Below are 23677 nucleotides of genomic sequence, written 5' to 3' on the forward strand. Positions count from 1 at the left end.
ATAAATCCACCCAAGAAATGTGGACTGAAGTGCTGGCTGGTTCTGCAGGGCCTGGCAGCCGGGCCTCTCTCACCAACCATGGAAACAGGCCAATGCTGTGAAGAGCACTGGCCATGCTTGGGAGCTGCCAGGAAGGGAGCTGGTGCTGCCACAGCTGCTTAGTCTGGGCCAGAGTAGGCGCTGTGGCTTGGGACAGATCTGGGCAGGAATGCGAAACGAAGGAAGAATCCCCAGCACGGAGGCTCCTGCCTCTACGGAGTCACAACAGATGGTGCCTTTTCATTGCAAATGTATGAAATCACTGTCCAAGTACCAAACATATGCAGAAAACGTCACAAATGCTACTAACACAATGGGGGTGTGTGGGTAGACAGCCATGCAGGTACAGCTTTGGAAATTCCTAGAGGTTTTTAGGGCAGCCAGCTCTGGGTTGGGGATTTCCCGGAGATTTGGGGGTGGAAGTTCTGGAAGGGGGGCTTCTGAAGGACCTCAGCGGCATATAAGGCGGTAGAGTCCACATTTCCCCCAGAGGAAGTGAGCTCTGCAGTCTGTGGATCAATTGCAATTCCAGGAGGTCTGGCCTGAGGAGGGAGAGGGAGGGGGAGCTCAGTGGGGCACCCCAAAGGTCATCAAACAAGGCAGCTGAGTTCTGTAGTCTGCTGGTCAGTTGGAATGCCAGGAGAATCCCAGGCGCCCCTTGGTGATGGGCAGCCCTAGTCTACCCCCCCCCCCATTTCAACACCCCTGCAGGTGCAAAAGCCCAGGACTGCCTGCCACAGCCATGAGAAAATGACTGTATGGTGCACAATGACATGATGATTCCTCTCTCAGAGAAAGACACCCCCCCCCCACACACACACTCAGGGGTTTTTGGAGAGCAGCCTGCCTTAGCTGTGTGGGGAAGGGGTTCCTACCTCTGCCTTCGAGACCCTTCTGTCCCTCCCTCCGTTGCAGAAGAGCTGCTGGTGGTGGAAAATGCTGTCAATCAAACCAAGTTACGGCAGCCCCTCACGGAGCCAATGTGCTGTTGTTGTTGAGAGTGGTGGACTCCCCCCTGGAGAAATGTTCCCCGCCCCCCTCCTCCACATGCGCCACAGTCACCTGGATTTGTTTCCCTGGTTCTCCCCATGAAACCTGCTGGGTGACCTTGGGCCAGTCACAGTTCTCTCTGAACTCTCTCACTAGGTGTATCTGTTGGGGGAGAGGAAGGGAAAGGAGTTCGTAAGCCCCTTTGAGGCAGAGTGTAAATCCAAACTCTTATTATTATTCTTTGCAAGACAAGTGATGGACAGAGGTGGTTTTGCCTTTGCCTGGCTCTGCGCAGCAGCCCTGGACTCTCTGGGTCGTCTCGTTGTTAGGGCAACACTTTCCTTGCTCTAGAGTATCCCGCTCTCGAGGCAGCTCTTTCAGGAGACCAACTCCAAAGCAAGACCCGACTAGGAGGCTTGGATAAAATAAAAGTGGGATTTATTGAGATGCTGACCTCAAGTGTCCCAGCACCTCCTGCCTCCATCCAACAACTCCTGCTGCCTACAACAGCCCTACAGCACCTTAAGTTATCACTTTCTCCCGCTGGGAGCCCGGGAGCGTGAGAGACAGCCCACCACCATTCATTAACAGAATCCAAAACAACCAAACATTCATTTGCAACATGTCAGGAACCAACTCTGTCAGAGTGATCGGATAGGGCGTCCCCCTTCTTGAGTTTCTCACGCTTTCAGAGTAGAGGCTGAGGCAATGATGTGTCCAGTGGCGGGGAAAACACAAAGGTTTCCCCAGGTGTCCAGGGTCCAGGGAAGCAGAGAGTGATAGAGACGAGAGCTTCCCTTCTCTGCCTGCTGACCCAGGGATTAGGCAGGGCGAGGCACTTACGGCTGAGATCTCCCTTTTGTCCCGCGTGTATCAGGAACTTTTACACATGAATAGGATGGGCTCCAGGTGGAGGCGGAGATGGCTCTCTGCCTTGGAGCCAAGGAGGTTCCATATAGTCGCAAACACAAAGAAACTTACAAATCCTATTTTCCTAGCTAATACAATTGATTTCTACCTAGCTAACACAGAAAAGTAAAACAGATTTAACCTTTAATTCGAACACAGTCCAGAAGTGGAGGAATTTCACTTCTGGCTCCGCTATCATCGTCGCCCACCCAAATACTAACCAGGACTGACCCGGCTTAGCTTTCTGAGATCTGACAAGGTAAGTCTAGCTGGAGACATCCAGGACAAGACAAGAGACCAGCAGAGCCTGTGCATAGCGACCCTGGACTTCCTTGGTGGCCTCCCATCCAAAACACTAACCAGAGCCAAACCCATTTACCGTGTTTCCCTGAAAATAAGGCAGTGTCTTATATTAATTTTTGCTCCCAAAGATGCGCTATGTCTTATTTTCAGGGGATGTCTGATTTTTCTGCTCCACAGCTGCATGCTCTGGTCGACGGGCCTGCTTCCAAGCAAAAACTTTGCTACGTCTTACTTTTGGGGGATGCCTTATATTTCACACTTTAGCAAAACCTCTACTACGTCTTATTTTCCGGGGATGTCTTATATTCGGGGAAACAGGGTAGCTTCTGAAATCTGACAGGATAGGGCTGCCTGGGGGGTGGGGGGGTGGGGTGGAGTTTCTGCAGTAGAAGGACCTCAGCTGAATATGAGGCTCCCTTGTCCATAGGCAGAGATGCCCTCAGGGACACACCACAGGAACTGCTGACATGAATTCAAAGGCAGGCTCTTCTGCTCGTGAGTAGGGACACGGTTGGAGGCCTCCTGGGGAGGAAAGAAGCACAACGCCTGCTCAGGAGGCCAAAGCCAGGGACTCCTCTGAGCCAGCCCAGAGCTGGCTGACTTCCGCCTCCATTCCCAAAGGAAGAGAAGGAGGGGGGGGGGGTTGTGCTTCCCAAGGGCAACAGCTCCGTGTGGGGCTGAGAGGGATGCTGCCGTTCAGCTACAGAGCAGGGGATCCTTGTGAAATCTCCTTAGCAGACCAGTTCAGCAATGGCACGGTGAGTTTGCCTGGGGAAGTGGTTAAAAGTCCTCCCCCACAAAAAAGGAGAGAATTGGGCAGGACACGGAAGAGCTGCTTTCGGGCGGGTGGGCGGAGGGCCTGGCCTGGCAATCTGGTGGGTCCCATCTCCACGAGCGTGCTCCAGTCTCCTGCTCACTGGGCACCGAGTGCCATGGAAACGCCTGCAGGCAGTGGGTGGTGGGGAAGAGCATCAGCTCGCTGCGGAGGGGCTCCAGGAGAAACTGAAACATTCCCGTGGAAGTGCTGAACGCATCAATGCCACAAGCTTCCTGGGGACCCACGAGCTACGTGGAGGCCCCGAAAGGCTGCCTTCCACTCAGACTGGGAGCTCTCCAGATGCCAGCGCCCGCAGAAGAGGCCCAGGAAGGTGACCGGAGGCCCGGGAGGATGGCCCTACTACGGCCAAAGGCGGGAAGAATTGGGCACCTTTGGATCAAGGAAGACAAGGGCGGGGGGATGAGAGGAGCGTTTATAGACACAGAAGTCTCCCTCCAGGCATACGTGGAGTTGAATGAATTGTCGAAGGCTTTCATGGTTGGAATTACTATAGTGTTGTGGGTGTTCCGGGCTGCATGGCCTTGTTCAAGCAGCATTTTCTCCTGATGTTTTGCCTGTGTCTGTGGCCGGCATCTTTGGACACATGAACATGGACAATTTCAAAAGAAAGGAAGAAACCGTGCAAATTGACAAAGCTTGGCTACCAGTACTTAAAAAGACTAGAATCAAGACAATGGTTAGTGAACGCCACCCAGACACAGGATGTCTCACTGTAGGAAGCAATCAAAGGGATTCAAATGCCAGGCCACTGCTATGCAGATGCCCTCACTCAATGATTATGCAACTTCATTGTTACTTACATATGCTAAAATGGGTGGATTCCACTCAACACATGCAAATCACACTTGCTAATTGTTGGAAGAGAAGGACTTGATGCTGTTACGCTGTTTCCTGCCTCATCCTACAGAGGGATTTTTACTATAGATAGTCAGTGGCTAGATAGGGACCTAGGAATTGACACTTTTACTCTATCATGCTGGCGCTATCCCTTTGATGTTAGACTAATACTCTCAGGGACTTCCTTCCTTCTGGCTTCTTCCTCGACCCCTCTCCATCTTCTTCTTTCTAGCATGCCCAGAGGAAGGATGGACTCTCCGGGCATCCATTCCCATCCAGCTAGATTAGGATAGCATAGTGACTCTATCTACCTACCTTTCTATCCAGAATGGAGTTCACTAATAAATACTCTTTTTATTTGACTAGAAACTACAACTGACTCCGACTTTCTTTTGTGCAAGCTTGCCACACATTGGGATCCGTCACACGCACACACGCACACGAGGTAAGGCTTCTGCTATGCTCTAGCCACCCGTGCCACTCTACTAACTACAAATAGGGATAATCTCCAACTACCAGGAGCACTTATCTCAACACTAATTGCACCCCTACACTTGTTAACCAATGCAAACGGTTCTTTCTCCCACCCTGGATATCCCACAGGTATTTATCCAACTGAAACAAGCTTTTGAGTAATTTGAGCTTCAACCTTTAATGGCCAGAATGGGCTAGACCCAGAGTCTCTATCCGAATCCCACCGTTTATCTGCCCTTCCTCTAAGGGGCTCAGGAGGCTGTCCACAAGTCTCCTGTTCTCTATATTAGTTTCACAACAACCTTGCCAGGTAGGTGAGTGAGTGAGTGCGTGAGAGAGAGAGAAAGAGAGAGAGAGAGAGAACTTCATGGCTGGGTGGCCAAAAAATCCTCTAAAACAGTGGTGGCGAACCTATGGCACAGGTGCCAGAGGTGGCACTCAGAGCCCTCTCTGTGGGCATGCACAAACAGAGTGCCCCCCCCCACATCTAGGCTGGCCTGGGCCGCTGGGCTCGATTATTAGCATTAAACCTAAGACCTAGTTTGGGGGAAGCAGTGTAGGTAACCCTGTTAAGCGCTGTTAAACCCCACTGATTTTCATGCGAAGAACTAAAGTGTGATCTTTTACCTAGGAGTAAGCTCAGATGCTGGCAATGGGGCTTGCTTCTGAGTAAACCCTCCTAGGGTTGTGATTCACCCATTGGAAGAGTTGCACGGTTGCTTCAAAGCAAAGCCACTGACTACCACCAAGCTTACTCCTGAGTAACGCACGCCTCTGAGTCAACCTTTTGTTCCAAACTAAAACCTCAGTATTCAGGTTAAGTTGCCATGTTGGAACTTTGCGATAAATAATTGAGTTTTGGGTTGCAATTTGGGCACTCGGTCTCGAAAAGGTTCGCCATCATTGCTCTAAAACATCTGATGGAGTCCATGTCTAACCCTGATTCCCTGGCACTGGATTTATGATCGGACCGGACTTTCCTTGCCTTCTATTTGAGAATAAGGCCTGGTGTGTCATGAAGGACCTTTGCAAATTGGGTTCATCCCCGGCTGGCGCTGAAAGTATTAGCGTTTTAACCGCTTCTTTCTGTTGTCATCGACCTTAACTGGGTTTTTGCACGGAGTAATGGTGATGATTGCCTCTGTGCATTTATATTTTAAGGATTCTAATTGAGTCTATTTATCCTTATTACTGTAAGAAGCCTTGAGTGGCCTTACAGGCAGCAGAAGCAGGGCAGGAATGTTCTGAATCGCAAACACAGAAGTAAATAATGAAAGAGGCTGCCGTATTTAATTTACGCCGGCTCTCTAGCTAAATTTACCCCAGCTGAGAAATGGACGCAAAAGGCCTCTTGGCGGGGGTGCCCGGGTATTACAGCACACCTCTGCTCTAAAATCAGGCTCCCCCCCTCAAGATGACTCCTTAATTGGGTACCCCTTTATAGCTGAATTATTCAGCCCCCATTCATAATGCATAGGATAGACGTACACATAACATGTTCCTAATGCGTTTATTATTCCATTTCACTTTCCATCAAGGATGGCACGGCAAAGAGACTCGGGGTTCCAGCAACAGATTCCACCCAGCCTGTAAACCGACCCGATGAGCACCAGCAAGGCTCGGGGTGGGGGTGGGGGGTAGGGTGGGGATTTCTGAGTGGGGGTTGGGGAATTCCCGGCAATTGGGGTGGGGATGGGGTGGAGCATGGAGAGGGCGGGGTTTGGGGTTTGGGGTGGGGCGGGATCTCAGCAGGCCACAATGCTGTCGGGTCCACCCTCCAAATCAGCCGTTTCCTTCAGGGGAAATGATCTCTCTGTGGTCTGAAGATCAGAGGGAGCAGCAGTGGCGTAGTGGCTAAGAGCAGTGGCTAAGAGCAGGTGCACTCTGATCTGGAGGAACTGGGTTTGATTCCCAGCTCTGCCACTTGAGTTGTGGAGGCTTATCTGGGGGATTCAGATTAGCCTGTACACTCCCACACACGCCAGCTGGGTGACCTTGGGCTAGTCACAGCTTCTCGGAGCTCTCTCAGCCCCACCCACCTCACAGGGTGTTTGTTGTGACGGGGGAAAGGCAAGGAGATTGTCAGCCCCTTTGAGTCTCCTGCAGGAGAGAAAGGGGGGATATAAATCCAAACTCTTCTTCTTCTTCTTCTTCTTCTTCAGTTGTAATTCTGGGATATTTCCAGCCCCCCCCCCCCCGCAGGTCGACAGCCCGCCTTCCCAGCATTCTCTGGGCCCTCTTTGCTGCCAGCGATGCTCGTTGCTAGACCTGGGACCAAGGAGGGCGCCTGGCCCCTCGTTCACTGCCCACATCCTTCTCTGCCTGCCCTGAGGGCTAGAAACTTGGGCAAGGGGGGAGAAAGGGAGGCCAGCTGCTGAATTTGGTTCCCAGTTCTAAGCTGCTTGCACAGAATTGCATCACGTATAGCGTGTGCGCCTCCTCACGTTCCTCTCCCTCCTTTCCCCCCTGGCTGAAACGAGGTGCCTCCTTCGCCCACCCTCCTGGCTCATCCTGTGCCGTCCTGGGTCAACAAACTCTTTCGCTGTCTACCTTGGACAGACAGGACGGTCTCGGTAGGAAAGAACAGACTGTAGACACCAGTCGGGCGTCCAAGGGAGTCACCTCCAGAGACCAGCGGGACCTGGGACATCACGATGCTTCTTCTTTTTGAAGCTGGGCTGAGTTTCCAGCTTAGCCATGAGGGACGGTTCGGGCCTTTTACACTCTCCAGCCCACTCCCAAACAAAGACGCAGCGACTTCTCACCCATTGGAGGTGATAACAGGCCTGGCACGGCGAGGAAATAATCTCTGTGTTGTATCTTCTCCTTCTGGCTGGGATTTGACACAGCAGCTCCCCCCCCCCTCGCCCTCCCCGCCTTTTCTGAATGAGACTATTTCTGTTCGAGGCAGCCGAAGAAGCTCAGGCTGAAATAAGACGTTGTGTGTCTTGAAGATGCCCCAGGTTTCCCGCTTGCTTTTTGCTGCAACAAATGTTCCCGGCTCCCCTGGCTGCCCCACAAGGGATGACTCCCGTTTGCAGACTCTGCCGCCCTCTTTCCCAACCCTGTTTTCCAGCTGTTCTCACCAGCTGCTGCCCAGTCCGGAGAGCCGTGTTTCCATAGGAGAGCCACCGCGTCTTGTCTAACCCGAGGGCAGAACTGTCCTTGACGAGGAAATGGGGTCACCCCTGCCCTGCCCTCCCAAGCGAGAAGCGCACGTCTGGGCTTACAAGCCCCCCGGGGGACCGTGCTAGATGTCCTGGGGGGTGCCAGACAGACCCTCTAGGATGCTGCGGGAGCCCTTCTCTACCCCCCCCCCCGGAGGTTGGGGCAGGTTGGAAAGACACTCACTCAGGCTGTTACTGTCTAGCATAGTGGTGGCGAACCTACGGCACGGGTGCCAGAGGTGGCACTCAGAGCCCGCTCTGTGGGCACGCCCAGAGTCGCCCCACCCCCCACACACATCTAGGCTGGCCTGGGCTGCTGGGCTCGATTATTAGCATTAAACCTAAGACCTAGTTTTGGGGAAGCAGTGTAGGTAAACATGTTAAGCGCTGTTAAACCCCACTGATTTTCATGCGAAGAACTACAGCGCGATCCTTTACCTGGGAGTAAGCTCAGTTGCTGGCAATGGGGCTTGCTTCTGAGTAAACCCTGCTAGGGTCATGATTCACCCGTTAGAAGAGATGCACGGTTGCTTCAAAGCAAAGATACTGACTACCATCAAGCTAACTCTTGAGTAATGCACGCCTCAGAGCCAACCGTTTTTTCTAAACTAAAACCTCAGTATTCAGGTTAAATTGCTATGTTGGCACTTTGTGATAAATAAGTGGGTCTTGGGTTGCAATTTGGGCACTCGGTCTCGAAAAGGTTTGCCATCACTGGTCTAGCCAAATTGCCCTGTTTGTCTGAGAGAAATTACAGCGGTTGATGTACACGGAATGACATTACTGGGCTGACAAACAGGCTGGGGTGTTTTGCAGACCCCTCCCTTAGCGATTCCTGGAGACCCCCGCCCCCCGCACCTGAGCATATGTCAGATAATCCAGCTGTTGTGCGCTGCAAAGGGGAGGCTGGACGGCCTCTTGGTGGCTCCTCCACAACGTATCAGCTGCCTCTTGGAGGTGGCAACATAAGAGGCTCTGAGGGATGCCAACTCCAGGTGGGACCTGCAGATCCTCTGGGATCCTTGCCAGACTACAGAGATCATGTCCCCTGGAGAAACTGGGTGCTTTGGAGGGTGGGGTCTTGTGGCATGGGACCCCCCCCCACACTGATGTCCCTGCCCTCCCTGGGCTCCCTCTCCAAACTTCTAGCAGCCCTACCTCCCCGTTCTTCCTTGTGGATCCCCAGAGAGAGGAATGCAAGCCCTGCCCCCCCCCTGCAAGAATTGAAGAAGAAGAAGAAGAAGAAGAAGAAGAAGAAAAAGAAGAAGAAGAAGAGGAGGAGGAGTAGTTTGGATTTATACCTCCTCTTTCTCTCCTGTAAGGAGACTCAAAGGGTCCTTTCCCTCCCACCCCCACAACAAACACCTTGCGAGGTGGGTGGGTCTGAAAGAGCTCCAAAGAACTGTGACTAGCCCAAGGTCACCCAGGTGGCATGTGTTGGAGTGCACAGGCTAATCTAGTTCCCCAGATAAGCCTCCACAGCTCAAGCAGCAGAGCGGGGATTCAAATCCGGTTCTCCAGATTAGAGCGCACCTGCTCTTCACCACTATGCCACACTGGCAGCAGTCACTCTTCCCCTCCTCTTCACCAAACTAAACCTTCCCAGCCTCTCCTCGTAGGGCCTTTGACCATTTTGGTTGCCCTCCTCTGGACCCGTTCCAGCTTGTCAATATATAGCAGGGCGGTGTTTGCCCTTCTGCAGGCCAAGGCAGACTGTGGCGGAGGTTGCTGCATCCCGGCCTCCGGGCAAGATGGAGACCACTTGGCCCAGCCAAAAAGCAGCCTGGCAGCGACTCCACCTGTCAGTCATCTCCCCTTCCAATTAATTAGCCACTCCGTTTTCAATTCCTCTCTTTTCGGGCTAATAATAATCTTGCTAATGGATACTCTTTGTGCTGCCTGGAGACAGATCAAGTCTGGCTGCCTGGAGCAGAAGAGAGGAGAGCTCTCGAGGAGACAGAGTCTGGGGCAGCCCCACACACTCCCCCCGTGCCCAGTGCTTTGGACCACGGGCAGCCACGGTGGCTCTCCAGCTGTGGGGGGAGTCCTTGCAAGTACATAAGAACATAAGAACATGAGAACGAGCCTGCTGGATCACACCAGAGTCCATCTAGTCCAGCTCTCTGCTACTCACAGTGGCCCACCAGGTGCCTTTGGGAGCTCACCTGCAGGAGGTGAAAGCAATGGCCTTCTGCGGCTGTTGCTCCCGAGCACCTGGTCTGTTAAGGCATTTGCAATCTCAGATCAAGGAGGATCAAGATTGGGAGCCATAGATCGACTTCTCCTCCATAAATCTGTCCAAGCCCCTTTTAAAGCTAAAGTACCTGGCAAATCCCCACAGAATGAAAAGAAACTGAACCAAGAGGGCACAGCCAGGATACCACAGTTTGCACAGTAGGTCAGAGAGGTGTCTGGGATCCACTGAGAGAATCTCTCTAGAATCCCTGTTTAATCCCAAGCTGATCCCTTCTGGTGTGTGGAGACTGCAAAAGACCCAGTAAGAACGATGAAGACCCTTCGCTGTGAGCCCAGGAGGACTGCGTGGGACTTTCCTGGGTCATCCGCCCACCGGAACATTTTTCCCTGGGCAGGCCCTTAGGAGCAGCAGCAGTGGTTAAGAGCAGGTGCACTCTACTCTGGAGAACCAGGTTTGATTCCCCGCTCTGCCACTTGTGGAGGCTTCTCTGGTGAACCAGATTAGCTTGTGCACTCTAACACATGCCAGCTGGGTGACCTTGGGTAGTCACAGTTCTTCAGAGCTCTCAGCTTCTGGGTGCTCTCAGGGTGCTTGTTGTGAGGGGGGAAGGGCAAGGAGATTGTCAGCCCCTTTGAGTATCCTTACAGGAGAGAAAGGGGGGGAATATAAATCCAAACTCCTCTTCTTCTCTTGAGGGGTGACCCAGCTGGGAGGAAGCAGCGAAGTCCAGATCTCCCATGCCTGTCCTGCTCCTGGGGCCTCTTGCCAGCTGCCCCTGAGCCAAAGAGCAGCAGCTTTTCCTGCGCAGGAAACCCCTGATGTGGTGCAACCAGTCTGCCACCTGGCCTGCTGTTCTTGTTCACAGCCCATCCGAAGTGTGCAAAGGGGGGGGGGGAGGAGGAGGAGGAAGGTCTTCCTGGTCCAACCGTGGCTCTCAGAGCACCTCTCTTAAGACGGCTTCTTCTTGTGCTGCAGTGAGAACGTTGGAAGAGCCCTCAAGTCCAGTATCCTGTTTCCCACAGTGGCCACCAACAGGACACAGAGGCCGAGGCCTTCACAAGTGCATATGAGCCCTGCTGGATCACACGAGCGAGCCATCCTGTCTCACACAGTGGCCAACCCATCCCTCTGGAGGGCCAACAACGAGGCATAGAGGCTGAGGCCTTTCCAGTGGTGGGATCCAAAAATTTTAGTAACAGGTTCCCATGGTGGTGGGATTCAAACTTTGGCATAGCACCAATGGGGCTGGGCGGGGCACGATGGGGGCGTGGCCAGGCATTCTGGGGTGGGGCATTCCTGGGCGGGGCTTTGGCAAGGACGCAGCCGCTGCGCCTGTCCTTGGGCGGGAAACGAATGCACGCAGGCACAGGCTGCCACGCACGCCGGTGCACCTCCTGCTAGACTGCTTCCAGTTCTGCGCGCTACTGCTGAGAGGAGGGGCGTAACTAAGGCAAAAACCACGTGGCAAAATCACCAGTTAGTGACCCCCTCTTGGCACACACAAATAATTAGTAACCTACTCTCGGGAACCTGTGAGAACCTGCTGGATCCCACCTCTGGGCCTTTCCCTGATGTTGCCTCCTGGCACTGGGATTCAAAAGCTGTCTCTGCACATGGAGGCTCTCTTTCGTCAACATGGCTGGTAGCTGGCGTTCCCTCCCCTCCCCCTTTCCCCGTAGAAACTGCTGTTGCTGCCACCGCCGCGCGTGCTGCTCTCCCCCCTTTCCCCCTTTACCTGGCTCACCTCCTTTCCGCCCCCCCCCCCCTCACTGCCTATGATAGGATGGCAGTGGCCAACTTTGGCAAGATCCAGATAGGGATTTATGTGGAAATCAAGTGCAGCGATGGCCAAATACGGTAACTTCTCTAAATGAAGATAATGAAAGCGTTACAGATGAGTGGATTTTAAATGGTGACACTAAAGGAAAAGAGGTTGACTTGGAAAGTATATTTTCACTTAACCTGGATCTTGCTCCTGAAGATGATGATCCTAGCTCAGAGACCGCACCACCACCTCCATCTCCTCCAGCTAAAGGAAACAAAGCTGTGAAGAATCGGAGGACTGTAGTTCCTTCTAAAACTGGATCTAGTAGCTGGCGGTTGTGTGTTTTCTGGACAAAATGTTAGGAGCAAAATCTGCCCCACCACGGCCACACAACCAGGAAAACCCACAACAGCCAGTTGAGTCCAGCTATGAACACCTTCGACAATGCATGGCTAGTAGCTATTGATGAGTCTCTCCTCCCTGAATCTGTTCAGTCCCCACTGGAGCAGCAGTGGCATAGGAGGTTAAGAGCTCGTGTGTCTAATCTGGAGGAACCGGGTTTGATTCCCAGCTCTGCCACCTGAGCTGTGGAGGCTTCTCTGGGGAATTCAGATTAGCCTGTACACTCCCACACATGCCAGCTGGGTGACCTTGGGCTAGTCACAGCTTCTCGGAGATCTCTCAGCCCCACCTACCTCACAGGGTGTGTGTTGTGAGGGGGGAAGGGCAAGGAGATTGTAAGGCCTTTTGAGTCTCCTGCTAGGAGTGAAAGGGTGTATATAAATTCCAAACTCTTCCTCCCTCCTCTTCCTCCCTCCTCCCTCCTCCTCCCTCCCTCCCTCCCTTCTTCTTCTTCTTCTTCTTCTTCTTCTTCTTCTTCTTCTTCTTCTTCTTCTTCTTCTTCTTCTTCTTCTTCTTCTTCTTCTTCTTCTTCTTCTTCTTCTTCTTCTTCTTCTTCTTCTTCTTCTTCTTCTTCTTCTTCTTCTTCTTCTTCTTCTTCTTCTTCAGTGTCAATGTCTGTGGCCATCACAATGACCTCTAGCAATGAATTCCACATTTTAATAATTCACTGTGTAAAGCAGTAGTTTCTGGAATTTAAAGTAGTTTCTGGAATTAAAATTCACTGTGTAAAGCTATCTGTCTGGAATTTAATGCCTACAGCCTTCCTTGGATGCCTAAGTTTTATATAACAGGAGAAGGGGGATAGGTATTCATTCATTCATTCATTCATTCATTCATTCATTCATTCATTCATTCATTCATTCATTCATTCATTCATTCATTTGGCTTATAAACTGCCCACCCCCTAGGGTCTCAGGGTGGTGAACAACAATGATATATTCTGTTTATACCTTAAGTGGATTAATTTATATACGTGTTATTTGTGCTGCTATTACGATGATGATATAGGAATCTTGCATGCACATGTATCACCCTTGCACAATTTTGCATTTTATAATTATTTCTTAAATTGCACTATCAACGCCTGGCTTACCAGTCAGGAGTACGGTGATTGGTCTTGTTTCTGGTTGTACTCCCCTGGCTTTGTTTGTGGGTTTTGTTTTTCCTTTTGGGAAATGGCTGCTTGCCAAAAGAGTTTGGCTTTTTCTAGCGATGACAGAAGCTGCACTCAGTCATGGGTTAACATGAGTTTTTTGTGGAGGTGGAGTGGAATTTTTTTGTTTCCATATCATCTCCTCTCAACTGAAGAGTCACCACAAGAATCTCGGTTGAGGAGAACCCAGGCACCAGGATTGTGCTTTAGGAAACTCTACCGGTTGAATTAAAGGACAGCGGCAGAGGATACGGTGGAGAGGACTTTATATATTAAGTGGACCAATTTATATGTGTAGGGGTGAGCCCTGCGAACCCAGCAGAGCCTCAGAGAGAGCGCAGGAATGCCTGTGCCATCTGTGCCCTTCTGGGCGCACACACTCATCTGTCACAAGACCCCCATGAGTCATAGGTCATGAGATGCCTGACTCACTGTCACAAGATGTCCCGGACAAAGGGACAAAGGGGTGCATACCCCCAGGTATGGATTAGGCCCGGACAGGAACGTTTCCTCTCTCACGTACGCAGCCCCATGAGTCATGTACTGTACAGCATTCTCCCACTCTCCCGGCTCCCCACCCGCCTCTCGGCAAACCCTAATAAAAGGTGCCAGGGACCAAACTATGGCAGAGTTGCCAGATCCACAGATCACGCTTCCTGCCACTGGCTCTCTCCATTGGATGATATCGCTGCATCTCGCCTCTTCCTTGCGACGTTTGCGGGCCGACTTCAATATGCATATTTTTTTGTCCTGCTGTTATTATTATGATATAGGAATTTTGTATATACATGTATCTCCTTTGCACTTTGTATTTATTTCTTAAATTGCACTATCAACCATTTAGTGCGTGGCTTCCCAGTCAGGAGTACGGTGATTTAGTCATGTTTTTTGGTTATGCACGGCATTTTCTTGGTTTTATTCCCATGGCTGCTAGGCCCCCTCCCTGCCAAGAACTCTGCTCTGCCCTGAACTGGCCCCACTTTAAACTGCAGTCTCTGCCTCTAAAGTCCCCGTGGATTTTGAGGGTGCAGCCTGTAGTTGAACCGTGGACCTGGTCCCGCTGCAGCAGAGGAAGGGAGGGAGAGGGGTCTGGGAGTCTTCGTAGACCACAGACTGAGTCAGCAGTGTGATGTGGCAGCCAAGAAAGCCAATGCAATGTGTCTATATCAAGGGACATAATAGTTTCACTCTATTCTGCCTTGGTCAGACCTCGCCTGGAATACTGTGTCCAGTTCTGTGTGCCAAAATTCCAGAAGAAAATTGACCAGCTGGAATGGCTCAAGAGGAAGGTGACCAAAATGGTAAAAGGTCTAGAATCTATGCCTTACGAGGAGATACTTGCGGAACTGGGTATGTTTAGTCGGGAGAAGCAAAAGTTAAGGGGAGACATGATAGCGAAATGTTTAAATATCTGAAGGGATGCCATGTCGAATAGGGAGCAAGCTTGTTTCCTGCTGCTCCAGAGACTAAGACCAGGAGTCATGGGTTCAGGGTTCAGGAAAAGAGATTCCACCTGAACATCAGGAAAAAACTTCCTAACAGTCAGGGCTGTTCGACAGTGGAATTCGCTGCCTCGGAGTGTGGTGGGGTCTCCTTCTGTGGAGGTTTTCAAAGAGAGACTGGGTGGCCATCTGTCAAGGGTGCTTTGACTGTGTGTTCCTGCATGGCAGGGGGTTGGACTTGATGGCCCTTGGGGTCTCTTCCAGCTCTGTGATTCTATGAAGGCAGCCTGATGCGTATCCAAGAGTTTTGGCAGCCTGAAAACCAATTATCCGGAGCTGCTCTTTCCGCCCCCCTCATCATGCCGTGGATCACTTTCACTTCACTTCCCGCACTTAGTGAAGGCTTTCTTTTTAAATTAAAGATGCCCGACGTCTTTGTGCCCGGGGAAGAGCCACTATTTCCCGCTGTCTTTGGTAAAAGCTGAGAGCAGAGAGCAGGTTAACTTTGTAGCGGCTGTTCTGGCCAGCCATAGATCATGCAGGCGAAACATTAGGAGCAGGAACGACCTGACCGCGTCCACTCAGCCCAGAAAACCCACAACAGCCAGTTGATTCTGGCTGTGAAAGCCTTTGAGAAGACTTTGTAGCTTTGCCAGCTGCCAGGTGAGGCCTGGAGATCTCCCGGAAGTCTAGTGGATCTCCAGGGGCCAGTTCCTCTGGAGAAAGGGGCCCCTTTGGAGGGTGGGCTGTATGGCATCACAATCCTGTGGAGCCCCCTCCCAGGGACGTAGTTATAGATTTTTTATGGGGGGGGGGGTTCGGGGTGTGGATGGTATCAATAAGAGACTCTTCTGATAATACATCCCAGGTTTGGTGAAGTTTGGTTCAGGGGGTCCAAAGTTATGGACCCTCAAAGGTGTAGCTCCCATCTTCTATTAGCTCCCATTGGAAACAATGGAGGATGGGGGCACCCCCTTTGGGAGTCCATAACTTTGGACCTCCTGAACCAAACCTCACCAAACCCGGGCAGTATCATCAGGAGAGTCCTCCAAACAATCCCTGAAATTGTGGTGCTGCTAGCCCAAACAATGCGCCCCCTGCAGGCCAAAACCGAAAAAGCACTAAAATGTTTTTAAAACCCACAAACGGAGGGGCGGAGCTTCGGACATGAATGGGGGGTTCAAACCCGAAACCCCCCCCTTACCTACGTCCATGCCCCCTCCCTCCCCCAAACCACTCTCCCCAGGCTCCTCCGCCAACCCCCGAGAATCCCCCCTACTGTAGTTGGAACGCCCAGGCTAATGGGTAGGGGGGAGGGCTGGTTTGGCCCACAGCCCCTCCCCCCAAAGTGTGATGGGTCGCTGGCTTGGCTGTGTGGGGAGCCACGGCCAGCTCTTCATGCAGCCGGGAAGGCAACAGAGACAAGCCGCTCCTCTCTCTGATGCTGCACCTCTGAAGATGCCGGCCACAGATGCAGGCGAAACGTTAGGAACAAGATCCACCAGACCACTGCCACACAGCCCCCCGGAAAGCCCACCACAACAAGCCTGTGGCTGTTCCCACAGCTTCTGCTGTTGTGGCCGGGGGCGGAGGGCCAGCTGGTTCGCCCCTCATCCCAGCATCTTTGCACCCTCTTCGGAAGAGCTTTTTTTGCAAAAGGCAGGGCCCGAGTCTGGGGTTCTGGTGGCCACCCTTGCCCGATGCCTGGCCAGCCCATTGGACGGGGGAGCTGCTTCTCAGCCTCCCTGTTGCCAACCAGGGCTGTGCTTCATCATCTTCTCCGCCAACAAGGGAGCTGCTTTCTTGCTCCGGGCCAGGAGCAGCAGTGGCGTGGGAGGTTAAGAGCTCGTGTATCTAATCTGGAGGAACCGGGTTTGATTCCCAGCTCTGCCGCCTGAGCTGTGGAGGCTTAACTGGGGAATTCAGATTGGCCTGTGCACTCCCACACACGCCAGCTGGGTCACCTTGGGCTAGTCACAGGTTCTCGGAGCTCTCTCAGCCCCACCTACCTCACAGGGTGTTTGTTGTGAGGGGGGAAGGGCAAGGAGATTGTCAGCCCCTTTGAGTCTCCTGCAGGAGAGAAAGGGGGATATAAATCCAAACTCTTCTTCTTCTTCTTCTGTCCTGACCCCTGTCCTTTGCAAAAAGCCCCTCCAGTGCATGTGGCGGATCTGAGGGATCCATCCAGCCCCGAACCCCAACAGCGAAATCCAACCCTCCCTGGCTGGCCCACCCACCGAAGGGTTGCCAGATCCAGGCCGGGAAACTTTTGGGGACGGGGGAGGGCAGGGATGCCACAGAGCCCCCCCCCCCGCATCCATTTTCTTTGGGGGAAGCTGATATTTGTAGTCCAGAGATGAGCTTTAATTCCAGCGGATCTCCAGGGCCCACCGGGAGGTTGGCATCCACAGTCCACAGCCAGGGGCCACCCTCCTGTGCCCATTACAGTCAACGAGTAGCTCTGCTTAGAATGGGATTGGAGAAGCATGTCTGAGGGGCAAAGGGGCACTCCAGTTTCCACCAGTTTGGTGGGCATCTCAGGGGAGGTCTTCTGCCACCCCAGAGCCAGGAGGGAAAGGCCCCCCCCCCCCGCCCAGGTGTTGCTGCCAGCAGCCAGCCCCTCCCCCTGCCTCCAGCGAGGCGCGTCTGGCCGCTTTGCTGTTGGGCTGGTAGCTATGATGAGCCAAGATTCAGAGCTCTTTTGCCATAATTGGGTTTCTGGGGTGGAAATCAAAACAGGGAGCCGAAATGATCAAGAGGCCGGCGTGCCTTTGTTACAGGGAGAGGCTGAAATGTTTGAGGCTTTTCAGTTTAGGGGGGAAAAAGAGGACTCAAAGGAAGGGGCGCATGAGAAAAGATCAGAAGATCGCAAAATGAATGAGGAGAACGGGCAGAAGGCACACAGGCAGAGGCATATCTAGGGAAAATGAAGCCCGGTGCAAAAATCTGAGTTTTCCGTGCCCCTCCCCCCCACGGCCAGCCACTCTCCCTACCATAACCAAATAACTTTTTTTTGCACTTGAAGTCAGTGTTTGGACCCGGGGAAAGGAGGAGGGATATGCGGGGTGATTCCCCCCCTTCCCCATGACTGAATGGCTGCAGCCTGGGGAAATTTGACCCCATATGTCCCCCTGGGCGGTACACCCCTGCATGCAGCAAGGTGATCCTGGGGCAGACAAAATCAGTAGAGCCCTGCTGCAGTCAAACGCAGGCGGGACCCTCGAAATCCAGCTTCCAACAGTGGCCAACTGGATGCACCCGGGAAGCCCCAAAGCAGGGCCTGAGAGCACCCCCCATCCCCCCACACGGAGCAAGTTCCATCAGCTATCCTGATGAATTCTTGCCCTAGATCCGTGGTGGCAAACCTTTGGCACTCCAGATGTTATGGACTACAATTCCCATGGCCAATTGGCCATGCTGGCAGGGGTGGATGGGAATTGTAGTCCATAACATCTGGAGTGCCAAAGGTTCGCCACCACAGCCCTAGATATTTGCCTTGGATGTATCTGATCCTTTTCTAAATGGCTAGGCATGCTGCAGATTTCAGAAGGGTCACCAAATGAAATTGCCCTGCGCCTTGGTATAGGATTGCACAGTAAATGTTCCGTCGTGCATTGCAGCACATTGAATCCCTTGCCGTTTAATCCTCTCTTCGTGCCTGTGCAGTCAGAGCCTTCCTTTGAAAGACCAGGGTTGGATAGAGGCATTGCCAGTTTTTGGTGCCTGCACAGTCAGTGGACTTTGCAAAATCTGCAGCTACCAGGTTCATGGGCAAACACTGAAGGTACGCTGAAACACTCAGGTAGTAAGTCTAAACTCAAAAATCTCCAACTGAATATTTTACTGTCTGATTTTCTGGGGGCAACAGGAAACAACTCCACACTTTCCTCTATATCATAGACCTTCAAGTACTTGAAGATGGCTATAATATCACCTCTCAGTCATCCCCTCTCCAGGCTGAATGTGTCAAGAAGAAGAAGAAGAAGAAGAAGAAGAGTTTGGATTTATATCCCCCCTTTCTCTCCTGCAGGAGACTCAAAGGGGCTGACAATCTCCTTGCCCTTCCCCCCTCACAACAAACACCCTGTGAGGTAGATGGGGCTGAGAGAGCTCCAGAAGCTGTGACTAGCCCAAGGTCACCCAGCTGGCATGTGTGGGAGTGCCCAGGCTAATCTGAATTCCCCAGATACGCCTCCACAGCTCAGGCGGCAGAGCGGGGAATCAAACCCGGTTCCTCCAGATTAGATACATGAGCTCTTAACCTCCTACGCCACTGCTGCTCCTCCAACCTTTCCTCATGGGACTTGGTCTCCAGGCCTGTCACCATCTTTGTTGCCCTCCTCTGGACACGTTCTAGCTTGTCTATATCTGTGTCCAAAACTTAGCCCAATACTCCAAGTCTCCTTCTTTGGAGATTTTTAAGGAGAGGCTGAGTGGCCATCTGTCAGGAGTGCTTTGATTATGTGTTCCTGAATTGCAGGGGGTTGGACTCGATGGCCCTTGGGGTCTCTTCCAACTCTATGATTCTATGATTCTAAGTGAGGTCTAACCAGGGCAGAGCAAAGAGATACCATCACTCCGTGTGAGCCGGACATTATAATTCTGTGGATGCAACCCCAAACCACACTTGCCTTTTTAGCTTCTGCGTCATACAGCTGACTCATGTTCAGTGTGTGGTCTGTTAAGACCTCTAGATCCTTTTCACACATTTTCCAAGAAAAGTCTCCCCCAGCGTAAGTGCACATTTGATTTCCCCCCCATCTAAATGCAGAACTTTACATTTTTCTCCGCTGAAATTCACGTCTCAGCCCAATTTCCCAGCCTGTCAAGATCACCCTGTATCCTGACCCCGTCTTCTGTGCCGTTCTGCACCCCTCCCAATTTAGCATCCTTTACAAATTCAATCAGCATCCCCTCGGTTCCTTCAGCCGAATCATTCATGAAGATGTTGAACAAGCGAGGACCCAGGACGGTCCCCACGGCACTCCGTTTGAAGCTCTTCTGCAAGAGGATGAGGAATTGTTGACAAGCGCTGTCTGGGGACGATCTGTCAAGCAGTTATAACTCCATCTGACAGCAGTAGGATCCAAACCACATATTACCAACTTGTCAACAAGAAAGGCAAGTGGTACCCAAGGCATGTCGGCAAGTGGCGGGGGGGGGGGGGGGCTCCAAAGAGATTTCTCAGCCCTGTGTCTCTACTTCAGGAAGGCAGCTCCACTGCGTACCTGCAGGCTGCCCCCCGGGAACTCTGCAAATGACTTGGGGGGCCCAGCTGCTTTGCTTCCTGGAGTAGGGTGGCTAGGTTTCCCCTTGCCCCCTGAAGGGAATGGAAGGGTAGGGCTTGCAGATCCAGGCTGGCAAACGCCTGGAGATTTGGGGGGGGGGGGCAGGGACCTCAGCAGGGCACAAGGCCATGGAATCCACCCTCAAAAGAATCCATTGTCTCCAGGGGGACGGATCTCTATAGTCTTCAAATGAGCTATAATTCCGGAGGATCCCCAGGTGCCGCCTGAGGGCCGGCCCCCTATCCTGGAGGCATCTGACTGCAGCTGGGGAAAGAATGCTGGACCGAACAGGACTTGTTGCTCAGAGGGAACACGTGGTTCCTGCGCAGAGGTGGGATCCAGCAGGTTCTCACAGGTTCCCGAGAGCAGGTTAGCCACTATCTCGTGGTGGTGTGCCGAGAGGGGGTTACTAATGGGTGATTTTGCCACATGATTTTTGCCTTAGTTACGCCCCTCCTCTCAGCAGTAGCATGCAGAACTGGAAGCAGTCTAGCAGGAGGTGCACCGGCGTGCGTGGCAGCCTGCGCCTGCGTGCATTCGTTTCCCGCCCAAGGACTGGTGCAGCGGCTGTGTCCTTGCCACAGCCCCACCCAGGAATGCCCGGCCACACCCCCATTGCACCCCGCCCAGCCCCATTGGCGCTACTCCACAGTTTGAATCCCACCGCCATGGGAACCTGTTCCTAAAATTTTTGGATCCCACCACTGTTCCTGCGTGCCCGTAATCGTCCGCCCTCCCCTGCCCTGCAGGTGCTTCCCTCTCTCGACTGAATCGATGCTCTTATGCCTCTGAGGGCTGCTGAAGTAATTGCATTGTTGATGAAGGAATTCCTCTAATGAACCTGAAATTGCAGCGTCTAATTGCACCCGTGATTAAGAAGCCAGCCCTCACCCCCATCAGGCCGGCAGCTTCCCCGGGTGGTGCTCCAAAAAGCAGATAACTGGCGTGGGGAACTTGGTAGAAGGCAGAGGAGGGAGAGTTCTGCTTCTCTCCGTCCTCCGACCAGCCTCTTCTCATCGGGGGCGGGGGGGGGGGCTTTGCTTCTGCTGACATTCTTGAGGGTTATTCATCTCGGGCTTTTCACCTGATTGCGGACGCTTGTCTGAGTGCAGAGAGGGATGCAGGCCCTGAGAAACAGGAGTGAGACAAGACCTCACACTGCTGCCGCCCCCCCCCCCCAGCTAGATGGCCAATAAAGATTGTCAAAGTGGCATTATATTCCTCTCAGTGCATTTTCTGCCAAGAGCTGATCTTCGTATGCACTGGTGTTAAAGGTTCCCTACCCAGCCTCTGCCCCCTTTGTTAAAGCACCCACGTACCACCTGACCAGCCGGTTGCCAGTCCCCTCCCAGGGGTGTGTGTGTGTTAAAGTTCTCAAATGCTGCCAAATTGGATTTATTAGCTATTATTGTATGTATGTATGTATGTATGTATGTATGTATGTATGTATGTATGTATCCATCCATCCATCCATCCATCCATCCATCCATCCATCCATCCATCCATCCATCCATCCATCCATCCATCCATCTATCCATCCATCCATCCATCCATCCATCCATCCATCCATCCATCCATCCATCCATCCATCCATCCATCCATCCATCCATCCATCCATCCATCCATCCATCCATCCATCCATCCATCCATCCATCCATCCATCCATCCATCTATCTATCTATCTATCTATCTATCTATCTATCTATCTATCTATCTATCTATCTATCTATCTATCTATCTATCTATCTATCTATCTATCTATCTATCTATCTATCTATCTATCTATCTATCTATCTATTAAACTTATAGACCGCCTCATCCCCGAAGGGCTCGAGGCAGCTCACAGTACGGCTGTTCTACCGAACAGCAAATCAACAGCATAAAACATTAATCCCTTTAAAACCTATGCAGCAACTTCAAACAACAGCAAACTAGAAATTAAAACAGCCAAAGTTTTTATAAAACAGGAGTTGTTTAAAACAGCGCCCGATCTAAGGCCAAAAGAAAGGGAGGGAATAGGCAGGGCCCGCGGTGGAATCAGTAAATCAGGCCCGACCGTAATAAAAAGATGGAAATAAAAGATGGAAACAGGCAGCCTTAATTTCGGTTTTGGTGGGGGGCAGTAGGGCCACGGCCGGCCCCTCCAAAAGCCCGGTGGAATAGCTCCGTCTTGCAGGCCCTGTGGAACTCACCAAGGTCCTGCAGGGCCCGGACAGCTGGAGGTAGCGCATTCCACCAGGCATTTTTTATTCTGAATTCTTGAGCTATGTTGTATATTGGTTCTGTTTTGTGCTGATTGTTTTGGTTTTATTGTGCCCTTCCCAGAGCCCTTCGGAGGTGGGTGTTACACAAAATTTAATAAATAATAACAATAAATTATAATAATATTAATAAGCAGTCTGCTCTGAGCTAGTGTTCCCCACGTTATTGAGAGACTGTGTCTCCATCTTGGGTAACAGCACAATGGGGCAACAGGGTCTGCCACAATTAATGATAAGGATCACCCCACACAACTTCCTTTCAGATGACTCCAGAGATGAGCGTTGTCAGGCCTGGAGTTGAGCCAGGATATGGGTTCTTTCCTGTGGGCTGTTTCAGCTCCACGTGGTCTGATGGGCTTTCCTGAAATATAAGGTGACCAGATGGTCACCTTTGTAAACTGGGACGGGGGGTAGGCGGCCACACGTGTGCATGCGCATAGCCGCAGGAGCGCACTGCCTTCTGGGGCTTGCCGTTTCCCGCCCTGTCACAGAAACGACAAGCCCCAGAAGGCCGTGCTCCTGTGGCCGCGTGCGCGGGAGGCTGCCGCACTCACTTGCGCCCCAGAAGGCAGTGCGGTAGCCTCCCCAAAATCGGGACAATTGAAATAACCTGCAGGATGTGGGACAAATTGTTTGAAGGCGGGACTGTCCCGCCAAAAGCGGGATGTCTGGTCAGCCTGCTGAAATACCTACAACAGAGGCTCAGCAGGTTCCTTTTTGCACAATGTCAGAGGAGGTTGGGCTTATGGCTCACAGTTGATTAAGCGGCAGGTCAAGGGCTTATCCTGCACGGCCCTGAGTGGTTTCGGGCCCCTTTCTCAGCAGTGATCCAGCCCCTCCCCCTCTGTGCAAGGTGGCCTCGTAGATTTTGCAGAGGGGCAGGGGTTCCGGCTTGGCATGGCACGAGATCCTTCCAGGCCAGGAATCAGGCAGATCTGCCTGGAGCTACGCAGCAGCCTTTCCCAGAGGTGGGTGAGCACAGTCAAAGGCTCTCTGGCTCATCAATTCGTAATGGCTCAAGGGGGAGAAATACCAAACGGAGGAAATCTCTTTTGTGGTGAGGAGGAGGAGGGGGGAATGGAGGTCATGGCATCCCACGGGGCCACAGGCTTGCCCTCCTGCAGCGGGTAGGGCACTGACAGACACACACCTCAGGTCTCGCATCTGGGATTGGGGAGGGGGGTAATGCTACCACACCACGCCTGTGGCGTAGGAGGTTAAGAGCTCGTGCATCTAATCTGGAGGAACCGGGTTTGATTCCCCGCTCTGCCGCCTGAGCTGCGGAGGCTTATTTGGGGAATTCAGATTAGCCTGGGCACTCCCACACACGCCAGCTGGGTGACCTTGGGCTAGTCACAGCTTCTCGGAGCTCTCTCAGCCCCACCCACCTCACAGGGTGTTTGTTGTGAGGGGGGAAGGGCAAGGAGATTGTCAGCCCCTATGAGTCTCCTACAGGAGAGAAAGAGGGGATATAAAACTCCTCCTCCTCCTCCTCCTCCTCCTCCTCCTCCTCTTCTTCTTCTTCTTCTTCTTCTTCTTCTTCTTCTTCTTCTTCTTCTTCTTCTTCTTCTTCTTCTTCTTCTTCTTCTTCTTCTCCACCACGCACAGTTCA

Source organism: Sphaerodactylus townsendi, linkage group LG07 (assembly GCF_021028975.2).
Source record: "Sphaerodactylus townsendi isolate TG3544 linkage group LG07, MPM_Stown_v2.3, whole genome shotgun sequence".
In the NCBI taxonomy this organism is placed as follows: Eukaryota; Metazoa; Chordata; class Lepidosauria; order Squamata; family Sphaerodactylidae; genus Sphaerodactylus; species Sphaerodactylus townsendi.